Source organism: Triticum dicoccoides, chromosome 5A, assembly GCF_002162155.2.
Source record: "Triticum dicoccoides isolate Atlit2015 ecotype Zavitan chromosome 5A, WEW_v2.0, whole genome shotgun sequence".
Classification (NCBI taxonomy): Eukaryota; Viridiplantae; Streptophyta; class Magnoliopsida; order Poales; family Poaceae; genus Triticum; species Triticum dicoccoides.
This window is the reverse complement of record NC_041388.1, coordinates 135,032,167-135,043,396: the sequence shown is the minus strand read 5'-3', so window position 1 is coordinate 135,043,396 and position 11,230 is coordinate 135,032,167.

The window sequence follows — 11,230 nt, the reverse complement described above, 5'->3', positions numbered from 1 at the left end:
CGTCCCTCTCCCTTTCTCTCCATCTCTCTCTCTTTGTGTGTGTGTGTGTGGGGGGGGGGGTCTTTCTAGTTCGCATGCATATATACACCATCTATAGGTCTCTCTCGCACACTATGAATGATACTCTAGCTAGTCCAAGCTAGATATCTTGGGTGCAATCATACGCACCCAGATTCCTTGGCTCTTTGCCTGTAACTCTCTCACGCACCAGTATGTCGTCTCGGAGCTCTTCCCCCCTCTCTCAAACTCTCCATCCACCTGGGTCACACATACACATGCATATATCACTCGCACTCAATAGGCCCATCAAAAACTCTATCTCTCCCCCTCGTTCTCTCTCCATCTCACACGCGCACACACACAATCTCATGCCCAGCTAGCCAAGTATGATGGTCTCTCACTCAATTGTAGGCACACGCAGTCCCCCCTATATGTATATGACTAGATAATCTTAGTCTCCATCACAAACATGTGCATGGTCTATCTCGATTTCTCTCGGGGCATCTTTCTATCGCGCACGCACTCCCTCAATGTCCCACCCATATAGTCCCCTCACGATCTCGACGGGATCTCTCTATCACAAACACACCCTCTCTCCCTCCTCATGCGTCCATGCCCTCCATGTGTCCCTCTCGACCTTTGTTCCTTGTTGGCCACACCTCTATTGGACATGTGCTACAGGGGTGTCTCTCTCCGTTGCAAATAATCACACACTAGCTATCTTCATGTATCTCCTCGCCTCGCTTGTCCATCTCGGAGATGCATGCGTGATATGTTTGCATAAGAAACAAAAAAACACACACTCTCTCTAATTTATCGTTTGTTGTCACTTTCTCTTTCACACACATACTCTTTTTGCACACTTACTCATTCTCCTTCACACGCACCTTATCGGGGCTCCTCAATCTCTCTCAAACTTTATTGGTTAGTTTGGTTCGTGACCTGACCCTCATGCCTTGATGGCCAGTACTGCCTGGTGTGGACGTGAGATGTAAAATATTTCTGCCTGGCCAGGCTTGTGTGGTGCTGAAGCGTTTGGTTCATGCTTGGGCCAGGCAAAGCATCAACGTCCCATCAATCAATCCATGCATCAATTATTTAATGCTAATATCCATCCATATTGCTGTTAGCCTCGTGGCCACACGACCAGGCATGACCAGGCGTTCAAAATTGGTCTGTAGCGACCAGACCTCAAACAGTCTGTTCTCTGTGCTCTGGTGTCATCCCTGGATCAGTAATGCTGACACCACACAATACTCGGAGGATTTATAGCAGAGTAGCAATCACACACTTATTACATCGAGTGTCTCAAAAGAGAACTTATTACAATAAATATGGCTTAAGGCCATCTAATAACGATAACAGCGGAAGGCTTGGAAGATAAGTGAGTCCATCAACTCCAACGGCATCACTGAGTATAGAACCACGACCTAAAACTCCTTAATCGTCATCTGAAAAGTCCGCAACATTAACGTTGCAGCCCAAAATGGGGCAGCACATGGAATATGCTGGCAATGTAACACATAGAGAGTAATGGAATGAAACAGCTATTACTATATGCATATTTGGCTGATGGAAAGCTCTATGGTTACAGTTTTGCGTAAAGCCAATTTTTCCCTACTTCAAAGGAATAAAATTTATTTAACTATCATGGTAGTTGTTAAACATTGAGAATGGTTGACAGCATTCTCAATCCCAATTAAGCATCATCATTAAACATAACCCAACAAAATTAATTTAGAGTAACATGTTGAGATTCACATGATAATCCAAGTACTAGATACTCAAGATGTCCATAACCGTGGACACGGCTAACCATGATTAGTTTATTACACTCTGCAGAGGTTTGCGCACTTTTCCCCACAAGACTCCATCGCCTCCGTTTGGTTTCTCGCACTACAGGGTGTTTGAGAAGACGGATGACCGAGACATAGTCTTTCAGAAGCGCTAGCACCTTACGATCAGGTAGACCGTACCACCTACATCCCCTACATCTGCTAGTCTACCACTATAAGAGTTCGCACGACTTAGTCAACTATGCTAGAGCCCATAATAGCTTGTGGCTGCACACGGAAGTTTCTAGTATGAATAGTCTCATGATCCCTTTGAGCCTGGGTGGTGGTCCAAAAGAAAACAGGCAAGTCCTGGAATATCCAGGTGCCTCAATCCACCCAGATGTGTGTTTAAGTTGCCACCTTAGATAAATCATTAATTAACAAACTCACATCTGTCATGGATATCACTCACCCAATCCACGTCTAGTAGCATAGCATGGCATAAGCAATCGTAGAAGTAACTCCCAAAGGTTTGATAATAATCAGGTAATAGGTACTACCTCTATCGGTGTTCTGGGAACGGGGGTCCCCAGACTTGCCTGCCTGCGGCCTGCGGCGTGGCTCAAAGGGGGGCCCAGCACGACCCATCTTCATCAACACAGACCCAAGACCCTCGCGAGGGGAAAAGCCTCGCGGGGCGAACGACACGGAGCTTCCTCAGGCACGACCTCATCAGGCTGGCTCGTGTGGAGGCGGAGAGATCAAGGCGGGGTACCTCACGAGGTGCCCGTGACGCAAGCCATGACGACCAAGGGTGCCAGGCGAGCGCCAGCCCGCGCAGTGCCCTCCTTTCCTCTTTGGTGCAAAGGGAGCAAGCGCAGGCGAGAGCATCAAGCAAAGGCACCCGTTTCGGTGCAACGAGACCAAGACCAGCCCAGCGGCAGGGAGGAAGTCATTGTGGAGCCCAAGCCAGCGTCACCACCAGAGCCTTTTGCAGGCGAGGACCAACTTTAGTCAGGATAAGTGTACCAGATGTTCCCCTTCAAAATGGCCAATTGTTGGCGCCCTTCCCGCTCAATATTTGGGAAGAGGCCCAGGGCCTTTGCCTATAAATAGGACTAGCCACCCCCATGGTAGAGGAAGACCGGCCAATCCAGAAACAAGATGGGATCGGATCGAGTAGCATCACAAACAGAGAGAGAAGGGTGACTGAACTCCTTCTAGCAGTTCATCGCCCCAGCCAAGAACAGACCCTCGCGAGGCTGTTCTTCCTTGTATTATTCATCATCATCAGCCCAAGAGGCAATCCACCACACCACAAACTGGAGTAGGGTATTACACCACAACGGTGGCCCGAACCAGTATAAACCCTGTGTCTCTTGTGCTGTTCTTTCCATAGCTTAGATCTTAGCGAGGCGGTGGGGTGCAGGTAGGTAGAAGGCGAAATCTCCGCGCGCACCCTAGTGTTTGAACCTCAAGGGTCTGCCGGAACCCGAAACCCGACATTTGGCGCGCCAGGTAGGGGTGCGCCGGAATTCGTCTTCCATCGCGTCCATGTCTGACGCTCGTCGGGCCCGCGCCGAGCGCCGGGCCGCTCTCTCCTCCCGCGTCGCCCAGACGGCTCCAGTCGGCGGGCGTCCTCACCGTTCCCCGTCACCTGCCGTCAACGCCGCCACCGGCCCGGCGGGGAAGGCGTCCTCACCGTTCCCCGTCACCTGCCGTCAACGCCGCCACCGGCCCGGCGGGGAACGAGCAGCAAGCGTCATCTCAGCATCCGTCCGTGCGGCAAGACGGCCGCACCGCTACTCCCTCGCTCACCCCAGCTGGTTCTTCGTCCCGCGCGCTCCGCGCACCCATGGAGGCTCGAGCTGTGCTCATCGCGGCAAACGAGCTCCTGCGCTACCATCCCGTCGATGACGTCTACGAAGAATGGCTCGACTGCATCGCCGAGCTCGTCCGCGCCGCAGGGGGCTCTCCTACGCCGTCCGTTCCGCTGCACCGCACCCCGCCCTGCGCGGGCGACGAAGCTCTGGGGGCACCCCAGCCGCCTCCTCCTCAAGAAGGCGCCCAGGCTCCAAGGCGCGTGGCCCCTGGGCGGAACCCGCTCTGTCAGGTGCCAGCGCGGCAAGAGCAGAGCTGCCAAGAAATCCCTCGCCTGCAAGAAGCTGCCCGTGCGCTCCCTGCTCCAGCACGTCGCGACCATGCTCCTGCTCCAGCACGTCAAGACCCCGTGCTGCTCCCAGCTGCAGCGCGTGGGGACCAGCAAGACCAAGCTCTCCGTCACCCATGGCCTCCTGTGGCCACAGCAGGCTGCCGTGCCTTCACCACCGAGCTACGCAGCATCGCGTGGCCCGGCAAGTTCAAGCCAGACCTGCCTCCTCGTTATGACGGCACGACCAACCCTGCGGAGTTCCTCCAGCTCTATGAGCTGGGCATCGAAGCTGCCAACAGAGACGAGAAGGTCATGGCGAACTGGTTTCCCATGGCGCTGAAGGATGGGGCCCTCACCTGGCTCCTGAACCTAGCTCTAGGCACGATCTCCTCCTCGGACGAGATGCGCACCCGCTTCATCGCCAACTTACAAGGTACCCGCGACCGGCCACCCGCCGTGAGCGACATGCGCCGCATCAAGCAACAACCCGAAGAGACCCTGCAGAAGTACATCCAGTGCTTCAACAACGCATGCCTCAAGATTCCCAAGGTGACCGAGGAGGCCATCATCTCAGCCTTCTCTGACAGCGTGCGCGACGTCAAGATGAAGGAGGAGCTGGCGATGCATGAAGACCTGTGCACTTCCTTGGAGCTGTTCAACTTGGCGACCAAGTGCGTCAGGGCTAAGGAAGGGCGTCTGTCCCTCCTCGAGCTGCCTGCCGCAGACCCAGAAGAGAAGAAGCCCAAGGCCAAGGATGTGAAGCGCAAGGGGGCTGCCGTGCTCGCGGCAGAACCAGACACCAAGCGGGGCAGAGATCAGCCCGAATCTTCCAAGGGCAGTCGGTACTGTGTGTACCACGACCTCCACACCCACAACACCAACAAATGTCAAGAGCTCAGAGCCGTGCGAGAAGGAATGATCGGCCGTCGTCCCGACCACGCTGACCAGGGCTACGGTCGAGGAGGAGGAAGAAACGCAGGACGCTGGGAAGACCGCTGCCCGCGCCAAGGGTGGCGTGATCGACCTCACGAGGATCGCTGGCAAGACCCGCCTCGCGAGGGAGACTGGAGGGATCAGCCTCGTGAGGATCGCCCGCAAGGCAACGCAGGCCTCCCTCCGCTGCCGCCGCACCCAAGGAGAAACGAGGACCGCCATCAGGATGAGGGGGCTGGGGGCTTCCAAGAGCCGCGCGCGATCTCCTGCATCCTGGGCGGGGCTCAAGCCCCACCCTCTCAGCGCATCTTCAAGCAGTTCGCCCGCGAAGTGAATGCAGTCCTCCCCAAGCTTGAAGCCACGCGCCCTCTCAGGTGGTCAGCGTGCGCCATCACGTTCAGCTCAGCGGATCAGCTCAAGTGTCCTCCCGATGCTTTGTTCCCCAATCATCAGCAATGTGCTGGTCACCAGGACCCTCATCGATGGAGGGGTAGGGCTCAACATCCTGTCCGTGGAAACATTCAACAATCTCCAAGTGCCCTACAACCAGCTTCAGCCAACCAAGCCTTTCTCCGGAGTCACCGACGGCTCCACTGTCCCGATTGGGCAGGTCCGCCTCCCTGTCACCTTCGGGGCGCGCAACAACTACCGCACCAAGCTCATCGACTTCGACGTCGCTCACATTCGCCTGCCGTACAATGCCATCCTCGGGTACCCAGCGCTGGCCAAGTTCATGGCCGTAACTCACCACAGCTACAACGTCCTCAAGATGCCAGGAAGTGGCGGAGTCATCACGGTGCCCTGTGAAGAGAAGGACGCCGTGTGTTCCTTGGAACGAGCCTTTCAGGCCGCATCACTGGAAGACCCGGATCGCGGAAGCAGGAGGCTTCCCGAGGCCACCCCCAAGAAGAAGAAGACATTGTCCGGCCCGGATCCTCAGGAGGCAGGCCCCTCAGGGCCCGCGCCTGCCCAGGGGGAACCTCCTTCCATCGCATAGGAAAGCGCGCCCGGCGCCCTCCTCAGGCAGGGCTTGGGGGCTCTTCCCTGGAGGGCCACCGACCTGGCTAAGGTCACGAGGGAGGCGCTTGGGCACCACATGGAGGCGTGTTTTGAAGCACGTTTCCCTCAAGAAGGAGTAAGGCAAGGAGGGCCAGACCCTCAGGAGTTCGTCAGCAAGGCCATTCAGGAGCTATAGGAGTCAAGAGTCATGAGAGGCGGCCGCCGCCTACTAGCTGTGGCTCCCCATCTAGGCGAGGATGGTGGGCTGCGCGTCTGCATCGACATACCATGGCTCAATCGAGTCGCCTCTCTGGAGCGCCTCTGGCCCTCGCGAGTGGGGCGATGCGAAGGTCCACCCCATAGCTACGTTCGCATGCCTTACGGCCTGCCGAGCGCGGCTACCATGTACCAGCACCTCATGAGGGGCATCATGGAGGCTCAAGAGGCCAGGCGCTCCGCAGCCCTGGCGGAGATGGAGATGGTCCATGAGGAGCCACCAGCGCCTCCGGAGCCTCCCGAGGCCCCTGGGCCTGGGGGGCTCGTGAGGATCGGCTTCCTCAGCCCACCGAGTCTGCTACACCAACGCTGCTTCGTCCTCAACATCATCAGGTGAAATCTTTCAAGTTTCATTTCCAGCTGGGAGCGCCCCCCAGGGCTGCATTATTCCCAGGCCGCGTGGGTCCGTCCCTGCGGCATGCATCCCTTTTATTTCATGTTGCTAGCTTACTTTGTTGGGGGCGCCCCTCGGGCTGCATCATCCCCCAAGTCACTCGGGCCTGACCCAGTGATGTCCGCCTTCCTAGCATCTATTTGAATGAATCCACTCCTACGCGGCTAATGTGTTTGACCTAGTTGCCCGCTCAACTGACGCCAACTGATGGAGCTGCTCCCAAAACAGCACGGCGCTTGCGCATGGGTCCGTCCCTGCAACGCCGACAAACCTGAGTGGCTGAGCTCTGGCCACGGCAGCCCCGCATGGCGCCACTTCGTCAAGCCTTCAGTGCCTCATCGCCTCTCGAAAGCAACCAACGGCTGACCGTCAATTGTCATGGCAACCCCTCGTTCTTTCTATGATGGGTCTACAGGATCTCCTAAAGGAGTTGCGTCAAGCGAGGCCCATGCGGTGTCTCCTCCACTCTCATCCGCGCGAACCGCTTGCACGTTAAAGGGGGGGTGCCTGAGCATCGTGACTCAGGGCTCCTACTGGCTCTCCAGCCCTCACCCTCTGGCCTTGTCCACGGCATCGCGACCTGGCATACCAGTGACGGCTGAGACTCGCTCGAGGGCCGGGACCCGAGGACGTAGAGCAGAAAGGGGAGCAAAGGCGAGAGGGGAGGGACACGTGAGGACCTCGCCGAGCAACCTCACGCCTGCCGATGCACAGACCCGGCGACACACCAGGGAGCGGTCCCTGATTCTCGAGATAAGTCACCGCCCAGAAGCACCAGCTACCGTGGCACCATCCCCGCACCTAATGCCATCCCGTGTTAGTGACGCCGCTCTCCTTTCTCACCGAACGACGACTGCTTGAGCGCCAAAGGGGACCTCCTGAGCATCGCGACTCAGGGGCTCTTACCGGACCCCGGGTTGCTCACCTCCTGGCCTTGACCACGGCATCGCGACCTGGCATACCAGTGATGGCTAAAGCCGCCTTGGGACTGGGACCTGTCGGCGCAGAGCACCAAGCCCTCGTGAGGTTCGAAAGGGAGAACTGAGCTAAGACAGAATGAGCAACTCGCACAATTCTACAACAAGGGTTATATTAACAAACAGGATCACAGGCACCTTACAAGCCCCCATGGGATGCGTCTTTGATTCCTTGCAGGGAACAGATCCTAAAAGGACGCTAACTACACGCGCCCCTGCAAAAGACGCCATCATCAATAGTGGGCCGTCAAGCACCGGCACCAACCCCATCCAGATCAGAGTCGGCGACGGCCTGACGAGCCTGCCCTGCTCCAGGAGTGGCGCCGGCTCGGGGGCTCGTAGCTGTCGTCGCTCATCTCCGGAGTCGCGAAGAGCTCGCCGGAGTCGCTGGATCCTCCATGCCTCCGCCGCCTGTGGAGCCGCCAAGGGAGCGGTCGGCGGGCCTAGTCCCCGCCGTAGCATGGTCCCGACCACCTCTCCCGGGGCAGCACTCCAGCCGGCGCCCGTTCGCATCAAAGACCTTGAAGAACATCACCGAAGCACCGTCGGACTCCAAGTGGATCGCGAAGGCGCCTCTTGTCCTGCAAACCTGGGCTATTTCGCCCCAGCCTCGAGTCATGAAGACCTCGCCTGGGGCAACAACCGCGACCTCTGCCTCGGTTGCGAGGGTGCTACAGTCGGCGTGCTGCAGCCAAAGCCCCAGGAGCTCTCCCTACGGGATGATGGAGGCGAAGAAGGGAGGAAGGCGAATCCAAGACTGAGGAGGCATGGCGGCGTGGAGCACGAACTCTCGGGAGGAGCCCTCGGTGTGGACCCCAGGAGGGACGACCCACACCTTCGTGACCCGTCAGCGCCGACGGCGGCGCCGCCCGTGGCAATCAGCATCGACTCCTTCAGAGCCCTCGATGTGGGCGTACAAGGGTAGCGGGAACCCCGATGGTGGCCGCTCGCACCAGGGCCTCGACATCACATGATGGGCCCCCTCGTCCCGGTGGCGGGGGGCGAGCCGTTTCTTCGGCGGGAGCAGGTCTGGTTCCTCCCGGGGAGCCTTTCCCTTCTCTGCCGCCGAGAACCGGCGGATCGGAGCCATCGCAGCAAGACGGAGCAAGGACCAGGAAGAAGGAGAAGCAAGAAGAGATGGACTGGAAGGGCGCGTGCCGCTTCGTACTTATAGCCGGCGAGGGCCAATCGTCGACCTCCACGATCGCAGGTAATCATCACCCGCTTTGCATGCAGGGACTTGTCCAGTCCGTGCAGTTGCCGAGGCGCCATGGGGAAGTGGAGACGTCCACTCCCAATCAACCGCCACGCGGCGCCCAAGGCCGCAGGCTGTTAGGGCCCGCGACGCTTCACTCTTGCCCTTTCGCCTCCCTGCACGGCCAAGTCCGGGCGCGCCTCGGGCCCGGGGGCTACTGTCGGCGTTCTGGGAACGGGGGTCCCCAGACTTGCCTGCCTGTGGTGTGGCTCAAAGGGGGGCCCAGCACGACCCATCTTCATCAACACAGACCCAAGACCCTCGCGAGGGGCCAAGCCTCGTGGGGCGGGCAACACGGAGCTTCCTCAGGCACGGCCTCATCAGGCTGGCTCGCGAGGAGGCGGAGAGATTAATGCGGGGTACCTCACGAGGTGCCCGTGACGCAAGCCATGACGACCAAGGGTTCCAGGCGAGCGCCGGCCCGCGCAGTGTCCTCCTTTCCTCTTTGGTGCAAAGGGAGCAAGCGCAGGCGAGAGCATCAAGCAAAGGCACCCGTTTCAGTGCAATGAGACCAAGACCAGCCCAGCGGCAGGGAGGAAGTCATTGTGGAGCCCAAGCCAGCGTCACCACCAAAGCCTTTGGCAGGCGAGGACCAACTTTAGTCAGGATAAGTGTACCGGATGTTCCCCTTCAAAATGGCCAATTGTTGGCGCCCTTCCCGCTCAATATTTGGGAAGAGGCCCAGGGCCTTTGCCTATAAATAGGACTAGCCACCCCCATGGTAGAGGAAGACCGGCCAATCCAGAAACAAGCTGGGATCGGATCGAGTAGCATCACACACAGAGAGAGAAGGGTGACTGAACTCCTCCTAGCAGTTCATCGCCCCAGCCAAGAACAGACCCTCGCGAGGCTGTTCTTCCTTGTATTGTTCATCATCATCAGCCCAAGAGGCAATCCACCACACCACAAACTGGACTAGGGTATTACACCACAATGGTGGCCCGAACCAATATAAACCCTGTATCTCTTGTGTTGTTCTTTCCATAACTTAGATCTTAGCGAGGCGGTGGGGTGCAGGTAGGTAGAAGGAGAAATCTCCGCGCGCACCCCAGTGTTCGAACCTCAAGGGTCTGCCGGAACCCAAAACCCGACAACCTCAACTACTTCCCATCCCACAATTTAATTAGATCCTAATCATGCAATGTGTGAGGGTTGATCTAATGCAATAAAACTGGGTAGCAGAAAAGGTATGATCAAAGTATTACTTGCCTTGCTGATGATCCGTGAAACCTAGAGATTCGAAGTAACAGGCGGCACACTCTGGGTATTCTATCGCAGACAAACAAACAAGCATACAATAAGTACTCATCTAATGCACAGGTAAAACTCAAATAAGGTATCTAACCAGAAGGTTCAACTTAAAAACTCCGGTTGGCAAAAAGAATCAAATCGAACAAAGCAACGAAAATCAAACGGCGAAAGAAAACAACTTCGTTCGAGTAATCTGTATCTAGGGCAAATTTTACAGTAGAAAAATCTTGTTTAAGTTGGTTAAACTAATAGAGGGTTTCGAGACGAAACTCCAGGCGCTTGAATCGCCTGATTCCGATAAACAAGCGAAAAGTTATACTAAAAAGAAAATCGGATCAGGAATCGCGATTAGAAAAATCGCGGATTTAATCCGAGAAAAAAAAACGACGAATGCTCGCTAGGACGAACGAACGGACGAACGCTTGCTATTTAAATAAACCGGAAAAACTGATCTATTTAAAAAAACCGAATCTAAAAAAACCGTCGGAAAAACCGACGAAAAAACCGATCTAATTTTTTTTAAAACAGATGGCACGGAAGTCGAGGCGGCGGCGAACCTCGGCAGCGGCGGCGTCGGGCGGCGGCGGTGGCGGGGCGGGCGGCTGGGGCGGCTAGGGTTCTCCCGGGGCGGCTGGGCCGGCTTTTAAAGCCTGCCGGGCCAGAGTCCTATCCGGACACGGCCCGGTTAGGTCGGTTCATTATCATGTGAATCTCAACATGTTACTCTAAACTAATTTTGTCAGGTTATGTTTAATAATGATGCTTAATTGGGATTGAGAATGCTGTCAACCATTCTCAATGTTTAACAACTACCATGATAGTTAAATACATTTTATTCCTTTGAAGTAGGGAAAAATTGGCTTTACGCAAAACTGTAACCATAGAGCTTTCCACTAGCCAAATATGCATATAGTAATAGCTGTTTCATTCCATTACTCTCTATGTGTTACATTGCCAGCATATTCCATGTGCTGACCCGTTTTGGGCTGCAACGTTAATGTTGCAGACTTTTCAGACGACAATTAAGGAGTTTTAGGTCGTGGTTCTATACTCAGTGATGCCGTTGGAGTTGATGAACTCACTTATCTTCCAAGCCTTCCGCTGTTATCGTTATTAGATGGCCTTAAGCCATATTTATTGTAATAAGTTCTCTTTTGAGACACTCGATGTAATAAGTATGTGATTGCTACTCTGCTATAAATCCTCCGAGTACTGTGT